We start from the raw sequence: 12902 nt of genomic DNA on the forward strand, positions 1-12902 counted from the left end.
GTTAATTTAATGCCAGAGCTTGCCTCCCAAGGTGCAAAAGTTCCACCAAAATAAGTTCCCCCTCAACACTATTTTGCAGCATCCTGGGCTTAGCGCTGCTCAAGACGTTGACATTCACACCACTGTCATAATGTAGTTAATTAACTATTCTTCTCCACATGTTGTCCTTGAATTCATTGTCTCTGTTGTTTTTTCTCTGTTATCTTACAAAGAGGAGGTCGGTGAAACAAGCGATCCGCCACATTGAATGTTTTTCATGTTAAGTTTGATTGGTCAAATCTTTAGAAAAATCAGCCTTGGTCCGAAAAAGTAAAAGCTGCAACATCACTCAGTGAAACTCCATCATTGGTGTGAAAGCTTGCATTGGCTGCATACATGTTTGAAAGTAACATCTGGTGTGAAACATCTGGTGTGAAACAGTGAAGCTTTGTTGTTACAAATGTTTAGGTTATCTGGCAAGTGTGGTCATGATATTAAAAAAAGTCCTTGGAAACAGGAAATGAACAGCAGCATCCTGTGTTGAAGGTCTAATGATTTTTTGAACCCATTCATCATGTTAAACCTGTTTTTGTGACATCACAACTAGTTTTGAGCCAATTGATGCTTCACTAAGCACCACCCTCCTTAGTTACTGTTGCTATGCCTGCTATTCCATTGTTGCACTGCATTTATGCAATTTACAGTAATAATGGTGGCAGATTTTATATCAAAATCGACGACTGTGAATTTTGTCGGCTAAAATAACAACTCACAACCAGATTTCAGAAGTGTAGCTGGCTAATGTAAGCTAACGCTAACTTGTGTTAATGTCTCCATCTAACACGTTTTAAAACAAGAACCCTGTGAAAGTGTCTATATGAAGTTGCAGAGCAGCTAAACAAGGCTAAAGCTAGCTTACATCTCCGCAAACATTGGTCAGATAGTGAAATACAGCAGGCATATCTACTTGATAAATGACAGAAATACACCGATTAACATGGGAAAAGAAGCACAGTGACTCGATTAGTGCAGCGGACCTTGTGACGGGTCACCCAGCGAGACCAGCTAAACTGTGATTGCAGAAGAGAGCTGGGATAAGAGCTAAACTACCCAGCTTAGACCTGAGACAGTGAGCCAGAGTGAGATGCATCATTGTTGACCCACTTTGATTCCCCACAGAACAAATACAGATGCAGTGGAATCTAACAAGTTTGGCTGGTGGTAAAGTTACTGCAACTAGTAAGCTAATGTCAGTCAGCCAGACACGCTTATGTGTGCAGCTTATGTTAGAACAGTTAATCCATTTACCACGTCATGTTTTTGAGTGACTACAAAAAAGGCGCCAATGTCCAGACTCATGAAATGCAGAGTATCCCTCTACTCAGAGCGTCCTGTACACCTTAAACATGGAGAGAAATGGAAAGCTTGACAGCGCTAGTTACAGTGGCTAAGCTATGATTGGACAGGTACAGTTTGGAGGCGGGGTTAAGCGAAGGGTCTATTGTGGTCCAGCATGCGACTTACACAGAAACTTGAAACCTCTGTGTTACATACAAAGAGAATACCTTCAGTAAATAGGAGCCATCTTGTATCCAGTACTTAACAAGGAAACATGGTTTATCCACAAGAGAGTCACTCAGGCACAAAATGAGTATTTTTATGTTGTTGTTAAAGCTGTGCTTACTACAAAGTGTCTTTAAGACAGAGATTGAACAATGAGACTCTCTTACAGTTTAACAAGCGTACATCCTGATGTTTAAATATTATGTCCTTGTTAAGCTCCCGTCTGAACAGGTAGGAGTGAAATATAAAAGTAAAACAGTTATTTCCTCCCTTGTCTTCAAACAAAATCTCATCATTCTAGTGAGCTGCTACAAAACAAAGAGTTTCTTCATAAAAATGTGACAACTAAACTGGAGCTATAGACCTATGCTAAAACAACACATAAAACAACCAATTATGTATGTAGCTAAAAGGCCTGCATCACTTGGACAGGAATTTCTCCTCTATTTTATTCAGCCTTGTTGGGGAGTGACAGTTACCATCTGAGTCATGTTGAGGTTTAGCAGAAAATGATTTTGTCTGTTTGTAATTTCAAAAACAGAGGGTTCTTTTTTCACAAACATGAAAGGATGTGAAAAACCTTGAAGCTCCTCAGAAGCTTTCTGAGGACACATTTCTAAAATCAGCATATTGAGGAAGACAGCAAGAGTAGACATAATGATATATATATATATATATATGTATAAATGTATGCTTTTATATGATAAAGGCTTTCATCAAGGTACTTATTACCATTAATGTGTTAATAAGACTATACAAGTGTTAATAATAGCATAATAAACACATTTATAAGATTCTAAGACATCTATGAGTTTGAAGAAATATGTGTTTCAGTAGCATTTTGTAATAATAATAACCATCTTTATTTATAGAGCATTTTTCAAAATTTACATTACAAAGTGCTTCACAAAGGCAGCAAAATAAAACAGACAGGTTTGAAAGTCAGACAACAGGTAAAACAGCACAAACTAGAAAAATAATAACATTTTAAGAAATAAAAAACAGTTCAAACTTAGATAAAATCACTGATTCGGCTGACCTGATTTCCTCGGGCAGATTGTTCCAGAGCCTCGGGGCCCTGACTGAAGAGGCCCCATCCCCTTTAGTTTTCAGCCGGGCCTGTGGAACAGACAAAAGACCTCTGCCCGAGGATCTCAAGGTACGTCCTGGAGTGTAAGATACTGACAGGTCAGTGATATATGAGGGAGCGAGGCCATTCAGAGCTTTATAAGTCATCAGTAAAATCTTAAAATCTATTCTAAAACATACTGGGAGCTGATGCAGCTGCAGAAAATTCTGTGACATCCAATTCTTCGAACATATCAGGGCCTGTGGATACTGTGTCTTTGGATAATGTGCCCAAGAAGAAGCATATATAGAGAAAATAAGATTGGTCCCAAAACTGACCCTTGAGGGACACCGTATCTAACACATGCAAAAGAGGAAACATAATTATTTACTGAGACACAGAACTTCCTGTTTGACAGGTAAGATGAAAACCATTGTAGTGCTCCCACCCAGCGCCTCAGTCTGTCTAACAGGATGTTGTGATCGATTGTGTCAAAGGGAGAGCTAGTTATATTAATCTGTCTATAATAAGTGTTAGTTAATAAGTAATAAGGCTGCTATAAGATGCTTATTAATATCAATTTGTGTTAAACAGAATCAACAGAATCACAGCAGCACCCACAGATGTGATAAATATGCATCAATCATGTGACTAATGATCGCAGTCATTTCACTTTTCTTTTTTGCAGCGCTTCAACATTTTTCAAAAGAAACATTTATTCAAGAGCACGACAGCTTCACACAAAATTTCACATTAATCAAAAAACGTAGCAAGATTCGTCAAGAGTTAAAAGAATCTGACATTTTATACGTAACTCAACCTCATACCATTATACAACTGATTGAATATGAAATGTTAATTTAAAAAAGAAAATAGACTACGAGTGCTACTGCTGTCTCTCTACACTGCTAGGTGGAAAGGGTGAGTGACAGGGGACCAAGCTGCTGGGATATAAGTTAATATTACTGTAACAGAAATGAACTCAAATCCTGTGTTTCACTGAGGGTATAAGGTTTAAGTGTGATCAACTCATGGAACCAAAATGCCTCCCTTCTCAAGAGGTGCTTAATCAAATCACCCCCTCTTGGACTGGGTAGTATTTTTTCGATGCCTATAAATTTAAGCGAAATAGCTGACCCATTGTTTTTCTCCTTGTAGTGTGAAGCGATGGTGTACTCCATGTTCCCAATTCTGATGGCAGCCTTGTGCTCAGCAACCCTCAATTTGAGATGACGCTTTGTTTGGCCCACATACATTAAACCACAAGGGCATTTCAAAATAAGAGTAGAGAGACAGTTAATGAATTCTTTTATTACATATTTCTTTCCTGAATGGGGTGACTGAATGTTTTAGTATTGAATGTATTTGAACTGTGTGCACTGATGCAGTGAGCAGCTTCTCATTTCTTCAACAACCATGTCAAAAAACATATCCTGTGGTCGTGGAAAAGATGTTACTCTGTTTCAGAAGGGTCAAATTATTGACCTGCATCAAGCAAAGAAAACAACTAAGGAGACTGATGAAACTACAAAAACTCTGTTAATAAGTGTCCAACACATTATTAAAACCTGGAAGGATAGTGGTGAACCATCATCTTCCAGGAAGAAATGTGGTCGGAAAAAAGTCTTGAGTGATCGTGATCAGAGATCACTTCAATGTTTGGTGAAATCAAATCATAAAAAATTAACAGTAGAACTAACAGTTATGTTTAATAGTGAAAGTAAGAGCATTTCCACACACAATGTGAAGAGAACTCAAGGGATTGGGACTAAACAGCTGTGGAGCTTTAAGAAAACGACTTATCAGTGAGACTGATCTGAAAAAAAGGCTTCAGTTTGTTATGAAGCATAAATATTGGACTGTGAAGCGATGGAAAAAGGTCATGTGGTCTGATGAGTCCAGATTTACCCTGTTCCAGAGTGATGGGGGCATCAGGGTAAGAAGAGAGGCAGATGAAGTGATGCTCCCATCATGCCTAGTGTCTACTGTACAAGCCTGTGGGGGCAGTGTTATGATCTGGGGTTGATTCAGGTGCTCAGGTTGAGGTTCAGCAACGTTATGAGGTCAGCTCACCTCCTGAATATACTGAATGAACAGATTTTTACATCGATGGATTTTTTCTTCTCTGATGACCCGGACAGATTCCAGGATGACAATGTCAGGATTCATGGGACTCGAATAGTGACAGAGTGATTCAGGGAGCATGAGACATCATTTTCACACATGGAAAATTCATGCAGCTCTGGACAGAAATAAATGTTGTGACACTGCATAAGCTCATTGAAAGCTTATCATGCTGCAATCAAAGCTAAAGGTGGTCAAATAAAATATTAGAGTGTTTGACTTTCTTTGGTCAGGCAGTGTATGTCTCCACAGAGTTTTGCAGCAGCGGTCTGTAGAAGTTGGTGTTACTCTTCAGGCCTCAGTCACATAATCCTGGTGATTTGTATTTCCACAGCTCCTCCTTTATCAGCTGGTTTTAATCACAATTTTTTGAATAATTTAAAAACTTAAATGCACCAAGTGTGAGGTTGGGGATGCCAGGCTGCATGAAAGTAGTAGAAATTTGTTCTAATGTTCAGTCGCTCCCCCGGTTGCTACATCTAATTTACTGTGGAGAAAAATGGGAACATTGATTATGTCATTGCTAGGCACTAGAAAGAGAAAAACCCATGGGTCGGCTACTTCCCTTAAATTTATTGGTATCAAAAAAGTACGACCCAGTCCAAGAGGGGGTAATTTCATTAACCAGCTCTTAAGAAAGGAGGCATGAATTGAACACACTTGAACCGTCTGCACTCAATGAAACAGGATTTGAGCTCATTTCTGTGACATAAATATTGCAAAAAGGACTCATCCACAGACACACTGTCTGACTTGCAATATATCATTTATTTGCAACGTTTTGCTAGACCTTCATCAAGAAAACAGTTTCTGTCCATGAGAAGCCGTTTTAAATAGGTAGTGGGTGTCTGCCCACAACAAATTACATTCCTCATGTGCAAGAAAAAGAGACAAAATTAACAATGGGTTATTGAAACACACAACAATATCCCAAACAGAGACAGAAAAAATATATAAAGCACTGTATGACAACAGTCAAATGTATCTCCTACACAAATGATACACCACATTCACAACAAATATACAAAATACAAATAAATATTCTATATGCTAATGTTGCAGATAAAAAAAAACTGCATACATTTAAATAAGTAGGTCCCTATAAATATAAATCCTACAGTGACAATAAAAGATAGCAGTAAAAAACTCTTCAGATTCCAATATTTGTCAGTGTACTGATTTCTAGAAACATGGCATCTAAAAAGATCAATATCATCCTAAATTTTAATGATATAAAACCCTCTTCAGTAATCGACGGGTCCTCAAAAATAATGCAGCAGAGATGCACACATATAGTTGCATTTTCCTTTTTTAATTAATGTAATTTTGTGCAAAATTATCACACTCTTTGGATGAATGTTTGTTTTGTGATAAGAAAAAGTGAAATGACCGTGACCATTAGTAACATGATATATGTGTATTTATTACACCTCTGGGGCTCCTGTGAGTCTGTTGAGTGAACCTGAAGAAGCTGTAGGAGAAATGAGTTGTTCGCTTCAAACAAAGTCACCCTAAAGTCAGTTAATAATGTGTTAATAATATAGTTAATATAGTGTTAATAATGTCATAAAACATAAGATATTTATAAGGTTGATGAAAACGTGTGTTTCAGTACCACTTCACTTTAAGCCACTGAGACGCTGCACTGGGATGACTTAACTGACGCTCTGATTATTAGCGTGTCTGATAAATCAAAGTCTGAGATAAACTTAACACTTGAACACTCCATCTGTTTATTTTCCACCACAAACTTCTCAGTGTCTATTAAATTCCAACAAAAAACATCCACATGTGTAACTCCTGCAGCAACAAGCTGCTTCAGCAGTCAGAAACTGGTCAGGTGTTCCACCTGGAGAGGAAAACAGACAAAGAAAGGTTCCTACCATTTATAGTGATGACCGCTAATTACCCCATTAGACCTGATACCCAATACAACATATACACCATACATAAATTCATTCTGCTCCTGCAAACATTATTTAACTGTTAATAATAACATAATAAACATGTTATTAACATAAAGATGCTTATTAACATTAATATGTGTTAACAGTTTATGGACAGCTTAAACGTTAATAAAAGCAAGTGAGCACAATTTTTTTTTATATTTGTTTATAATAGCACTACAAACATACTTATGAACTCTTAACTAACCTATCTATAATGTAACAGTTAAAATTGTATTAACCTTTTGTTGTTGTTTGATTAAGATTTGTGCAAACTTTATCATACGTTTGCTCTATTTTGGGGATCTAAAGTGTGAAGGATGTTTATTAAGGTTATGCACTTATTATTATGCACTTGTTAACGGTTAACCCCGCCCTTTATAAAGAAAAAATACTTTCAGGCTTATTGTCTTTAATTGACAGCTGAAAAGAGACGAGAAAAGGGGTGGGGCGGGTGTAAGTGCTTGCAAATTTCTTATAATCTAACAATTAACACATATATAGTCTTATTAACACATGTTAATTTACAAAACCTTTATTACGTATTAACTAACACATATTATTGGCACCTTAATATACAGTTCTACCAAACACACATATATTTCCATAAAAATTAGTACATAGTCTGGACTATATGTTACTATTATTGAGTCTGTGACAGATTATACAAACTCCAGCCTGGGAACCGAAGTAACTTGGACTCTGAAAGTTAATTTGGAGGTTTATTCATGACTTTATTGGGTGTGTGAACAGAAAGTGAACAGCTGCTCTGTTCTATTTCAGTGCTCAGCATTCATTAAAAGTGGCCTGAATGAAATCCACCAATGAAGTATGTCAGTGATGATGTGATATCTGGACTCAACGTCAGATTAATTTCCTGCTTGATAAAAGAAAAATGCTAATTAGCTGCCAGGCAGACAGCAGAGGCCTCTCTGTGTATCAGCACCACAGCTGCAGCATATTAAAGAATCCCCCTTTCATACTTTAGGCCTTTATTGTCCCAAGGTTGATCTGTGAATGCTACACGCATTTAGAGACGGTCCCTCCGCAGAGATAATGTCCATTGTTTCACCCAGCTGTCTCTGCAGGTAGCTCTCAGTCTGACAGCAGGTGATGAAGTCAGGGTCCTCTGTCTGACTGTGAGCTGGAAACGGGTCCAGCAGATGCTCATCAATAACTCTGCTTTCAGGAGTTGAATGTATGAGCTTCCATTTGTGCCAAAGACAGACCGACTGTACATCTATCAGGTTTTACTGTCGTTATCTGTTCAGCCTGATGAACAGCGTGTTGCTGTTTGTTTGCTTTGTCACCGTCGCCCTGACGTGTCTTTCTGTTAACTCTTCCACTCCCACCCTACCCACAGACCTATTTTTAGCATTTTGACTGGGGGACAGAGGATGTTGAGGGGGTGATAGCAGGTCAACAGTATGTGCCACATGTGAAATCTATTTTTAGTCATAAATCTGTATTAAACATTGAACCTATTGAAATTTTGGAAGTCTATACTGTATAAGAACATTCTGATAATTTATTGTGGCAGTTTATTATACAGATGTGGTGCACAATTTAACCATTTTTAACCACTGGAGAACTTGTAAAATGGTCAAAAATCCTGCAGAATACCACATGAAGACACCAAGACCTTAAGGGACGCCATAGAACAAAATCACTTCTGTGCTTTGGTATCAAACACATGACATGACATTTGGAGATTTTCTGATATTACCTGTTGATTCTGCTGAGCATGCCTGCGCCATGGTTTTGATCCATCCTTCATATGGTTGCATGTCCCACAAGCAGCGGAGCGATTTGCTCAGATTATTAAAATAGTTCATTTTTTTTTATCAGTCTTAATAATTGCGATTCTGTATGGGGTCTTTTATTTTGAAAATGGACTGGATTCTGTATGTTTTTTTCCTGTGTAAGACTTCTGCTGGCTTCTGCTCTGTGTAGACTGACACAGCATCCACCAAGAATTGACTCAGCATGTAGTGGTGGAATAACAATCATTGTGCAGAATGGCAGCGATCAGCTCCACCGAACAGGGAATGTGGCCTCAAGCTGTTAAATAGCCAGCCATGATTGGGGATCGCTCAGAAACCCCCTTATTGTCGGTATATGTAGGAAAGCCATCCATCCAGGTCTCCAGGTCTCTAGTTTGTATTTGTGAAGCTTCATGAGGCTAGAGGTCACTATAGGTCATTTTATATAGCGAGGTCAGGTTTAAAAAAATCGTCTCACTATAATAAAGTGGTACTAACGTAATCACATATGAATACAACTGGGCTCATTGAATCCACAAGAGTCTCCAGTCAGACCCAATATATGCTATTCCAACACTGTTTAAAGACTCCAGTGTGCATAAAAACTGGTGTTTTTTGCCCAGAGCTGCTTGAGGTTAGAATGAAGTGGGTATGTCTGTAAAGAGGAAACTCTTGGGAAACCCACAGAACCCACTGTCATTAAGATATCTTGTGGTTAAAGGTTGAGGGCCCCCTTTAAAAATGGCCACGCTGGTTTTTCTCCCACCAAAATTTAGCCTAACTTAGGAGTGTTATTTATCCCCCTTCTCCAAGTTAGCATGACACTGCTGTTACAGATGGATGCCTTAAGTCATTCCGCAGCCCCTGAAAGACGTGGGTTTATCTAATTTATTACCATGGAAACAGCAAATCCTGGCCCCTGACTGGTAGGAACACCTCAGTTTGCACTCTGAGACCTTGTCTGAGGCTGTGATCCACATATGGTTCAGACTTTCAGTGCGTTCGTTTAAAATCACAGTACAGTAGCAGGACTTCTGAGGAGCTGTTCAAGTGAGTGACATATTTCAAAGACTGTTCCAGCTCCACGTGGCTCTGGAGATGCATGCGACTCATAGGCCCCTCTCAAGTGTTATTGTATATATATTTTTTAACATTTTAACTTTATTTATCATTATTGTAGGTCTACACTGTAAAAACAAAAGAGTTGAGAGACCTTAAAGGCAACATACTGCACTAGATAGAACTACTAATCTTTTGTTGAGATAATAAACTTTGAATCTTTGGATAAACTTACATTTCTGAGTTTTAGAAACCCAAAAAAGTTGTATTTTAAAAAGTCTAAGAGTAAAAAAAAAATTTTTTTTGTTTTGACAGTGACTAGTCTTCTTAAGTCTTCGCTCGCTCTGGATGCCAAATCCCAAAAAAAAAAAGCAAAAAAAAAAAAAAAAAAAGCAATATCCTCAGGGAGAGAAAGAGGGAATTTATTAGCTGTGGCTCCAGACAGATTTTATTTTCGTTTTTTTCTGCCAAAAATGGCTCTTTTGATTGTAAAGGTTGCAGACCCCTGCCTTAGACTCTGGGATTGATCTCTGGAAGAAAAGCCAGCATAATTCCAATTTCTGAAGATCAGTAGACCTAAAATTGCCACTGACCTGCAGCACTGACTTCACTTGTAATGAAAGCTCTGGAGAAAATTGTTTAGTCAGACACTGTGGACGTAACTGGACCCAATCTCGACCCCCTGCAGCTGAGAGGCATTAATGCGGCAAAGTTTGTCATTTTGAACTTTGTGTGTGAGCATTTAGAACAAACAAGCACTTTACAAACAAATTACAAACTTTTTGTTATCTTCTTGTCAGCCTTTAATCAAATCCAATCACACATACTAGTAAAAAGAAAAGCTTATATCTTATTTCCATTTAGATTATCAACTCATCAGATGGATTATCAGTTTTCTCATTAACAGAACTCAGAAGTTAGTCAGATTTAAATGGTTGAGCATCTCAGTTAATTTGTGCTTCCAGTGGCCCACCAAAGACTTGTGTCCTTTCTCATTTATCTTGATCTTGTATACAGATTACTGTCGTAAATATTTAAAAAACACCATACTGTCAGGTTTGCTGATGATAGTGTTATTATGTCCTGTCTCAGACAGTCAGATCACATGGATCTATAATGTAGGTTTTTCTGGACTGGTTTGTGGACCGCCCTTTTTGAAGCTTCAAGTTTGGCATTTGGTCCATCACTGTCTTGTTTTTATGGAGGCAGAAGAACAAGAAGGTGGAGCTGGAGAGAAATAAGGGAATCTGACTAAGAACTAGCTTGGTTAGCGAGGTGCATCCATAATTCATATTAACTGTAATACTGTAATTTGGATGCAAATCTTAGCATTTTGGGGGAAAAACAGAATTAAAACAAAATGTACTTACCAGAAAAAAATGAAAAACAGACTCAAAATGTTAGAATGAACTTTGATGAACTGAAAACACACTGTAAGGTTCAAAGTTCTAAGAGGAAAACATAAACATCACCCAAAAGCACATAGTAGGGCTGTGTATTGGCAAGACTCTGGCAATACGATACGTATCGCAATATGGGGTTATGATTCAATATATTGCAATACTGAAGCAAGATGATATATGGATATTTTTATGCAATTTTAGGAAAACTATCACTGTATAAAGAACAAACCACCATATGTATAACACGATGACTTTTTTATGCAATCAGAACAGTGAAGATTAATAACAGCACTACAAGCACTTGGAGGTTTAAACACAATGCAAAATGAATCACTGCTACGAATCTTTTCACGTCTCGTAATATCATGACAGTGTGAGGATCAAAAAATGTAATATCGCAATACTAGATATTTTCAATGTTTTCTGACATTTCTAATTGGCAGGTTGCCATGGTAGCGACTTGCGTATAGCTAGGTAGCCACACCCTAAAGCACTGGTCTGTCCTGCTTTATTATCTGCTTTAATTTGCAAGTTTTTCATCCCTTTCCCAAAGACCAAGAACAGGTTGCAAAATGTTTGGCAAAACACCAACATCCCTCATACAGCTTAATACTGAGCTAGTTCTCAAAAAGCCATATTAGATTATCAGCGACCCCACACACGCCCCCTATGACTACTTAAAGCTGCTGCCATCAGGAATGCATTTCAAACTGGCTGTATGTAATAGAGCTAGAAGGAGGTTTGGTTTCAGTCCAGAAGCCATTAGGCTTTTGAACAGCCACGGTACAAGAAAAGGTCAGTTTGCCTTGTTTATAGACTGGTAAATACACCTGCACTTTTGCCTTTTTTTGGTTGCATTTTTTGGGCATAATACGTGCCTCTCTGCTGTTGGATAATGTCAGACAGCTATGGACTGACCATTGTCAAAACTGTCCTTGCATATTTCCAGCCTGCTCTCACTCCCAGCTCGTCTCCCAGCTATGCCGGTGAAGTGAGGGGACATAGTAGCCTATGAAGAGTGAGAAAGTCAGTGTATGAGGCAGTTGGGGTGGATGATGGGTCAAACAAACCCAAGGCTTTCACCCAGGAGACCAGTGTTTGTCTCCCGTGTGAAACCAAAAGCCAAGTTACATTACATTACATACTTATAACTTTCATATGGTATGTTATGTGAACTTATGTAAAAATCCTAAGCCTGCCCAAGTAGTTTTGGTGCCTTTATTTTGAAAGTCTACCTGAATGCTGCATATGGAGTCCTGCATGTGCAAAACTGATGCTAGAGGAGAGTCTACAGTGTCATAGGACCATTGACCAAGCTGCTGTGTTCGACAAGTTGGTAGTGAGAATGTGTTGGTATATTAACTCTTCCTAACATTTCCTAACTCGGCAACTTGATTCATACAGATGCCGTACTCATTAGCAGCTGTATGAGATGCACCAGTAAGATGATGTGCTGCTCTGTTTCATATGAAGAGTGCTGCGGTTTTGATTAGTGTGGAGGAACAGTGACGCTCTGTGTTACCTGCTCTCACAGTGACATGATGTCTCTGTGGGTCAGACTCGTGTCTCTGTCCTCTGTTGTCTGACACGTTTTGCATAAATGATCTGCAGCAGAGTTTCTCATCTTTCTTATAAAACCCAAAACTTATTCTACACTTGCACGTTATGAAAGTTTAGTGGTGCGACGCGGTACAATGTCACTTCTGTCGCTGTTTTCAGCGCGGTCTGTTTTGATGAGATGAAGAGGAGACACAGGAGAGGGAGGAGGGGGCGCTTTTTTTGTGTGAGTGAAGCAGCAGGCATCCAGTGAGAGCGGTGCAGGCAGAGGCAGGAGGAGACAGAAAACAGAGGAAAGTTACAGAGGCAGCTTCTTGATGAAAATGAAACATATTCGCGTCCTAATGAGATGTATGGATTTGTGAATGCTGCACTGATTTGTTTCTGATTCATGTTCACTGATACAGGCCGTCTGAACCAATGCACTCATATTTTACAT

This window comes from Lutjanus erythropterus, chromosome 20, assembly GCF_056507025.1.
Source record: "Lutjanus erythropterus isolate fLutEry1 chromosome 20, fLutEry1.hap2, whole genome shotgun sequence".
NCBI lineage: Eukaryota > Metazoa > Chordata > Actinopteri > Lutjaniformes > Lutjanidae > Lutjanus > Lutjanus erythropterus.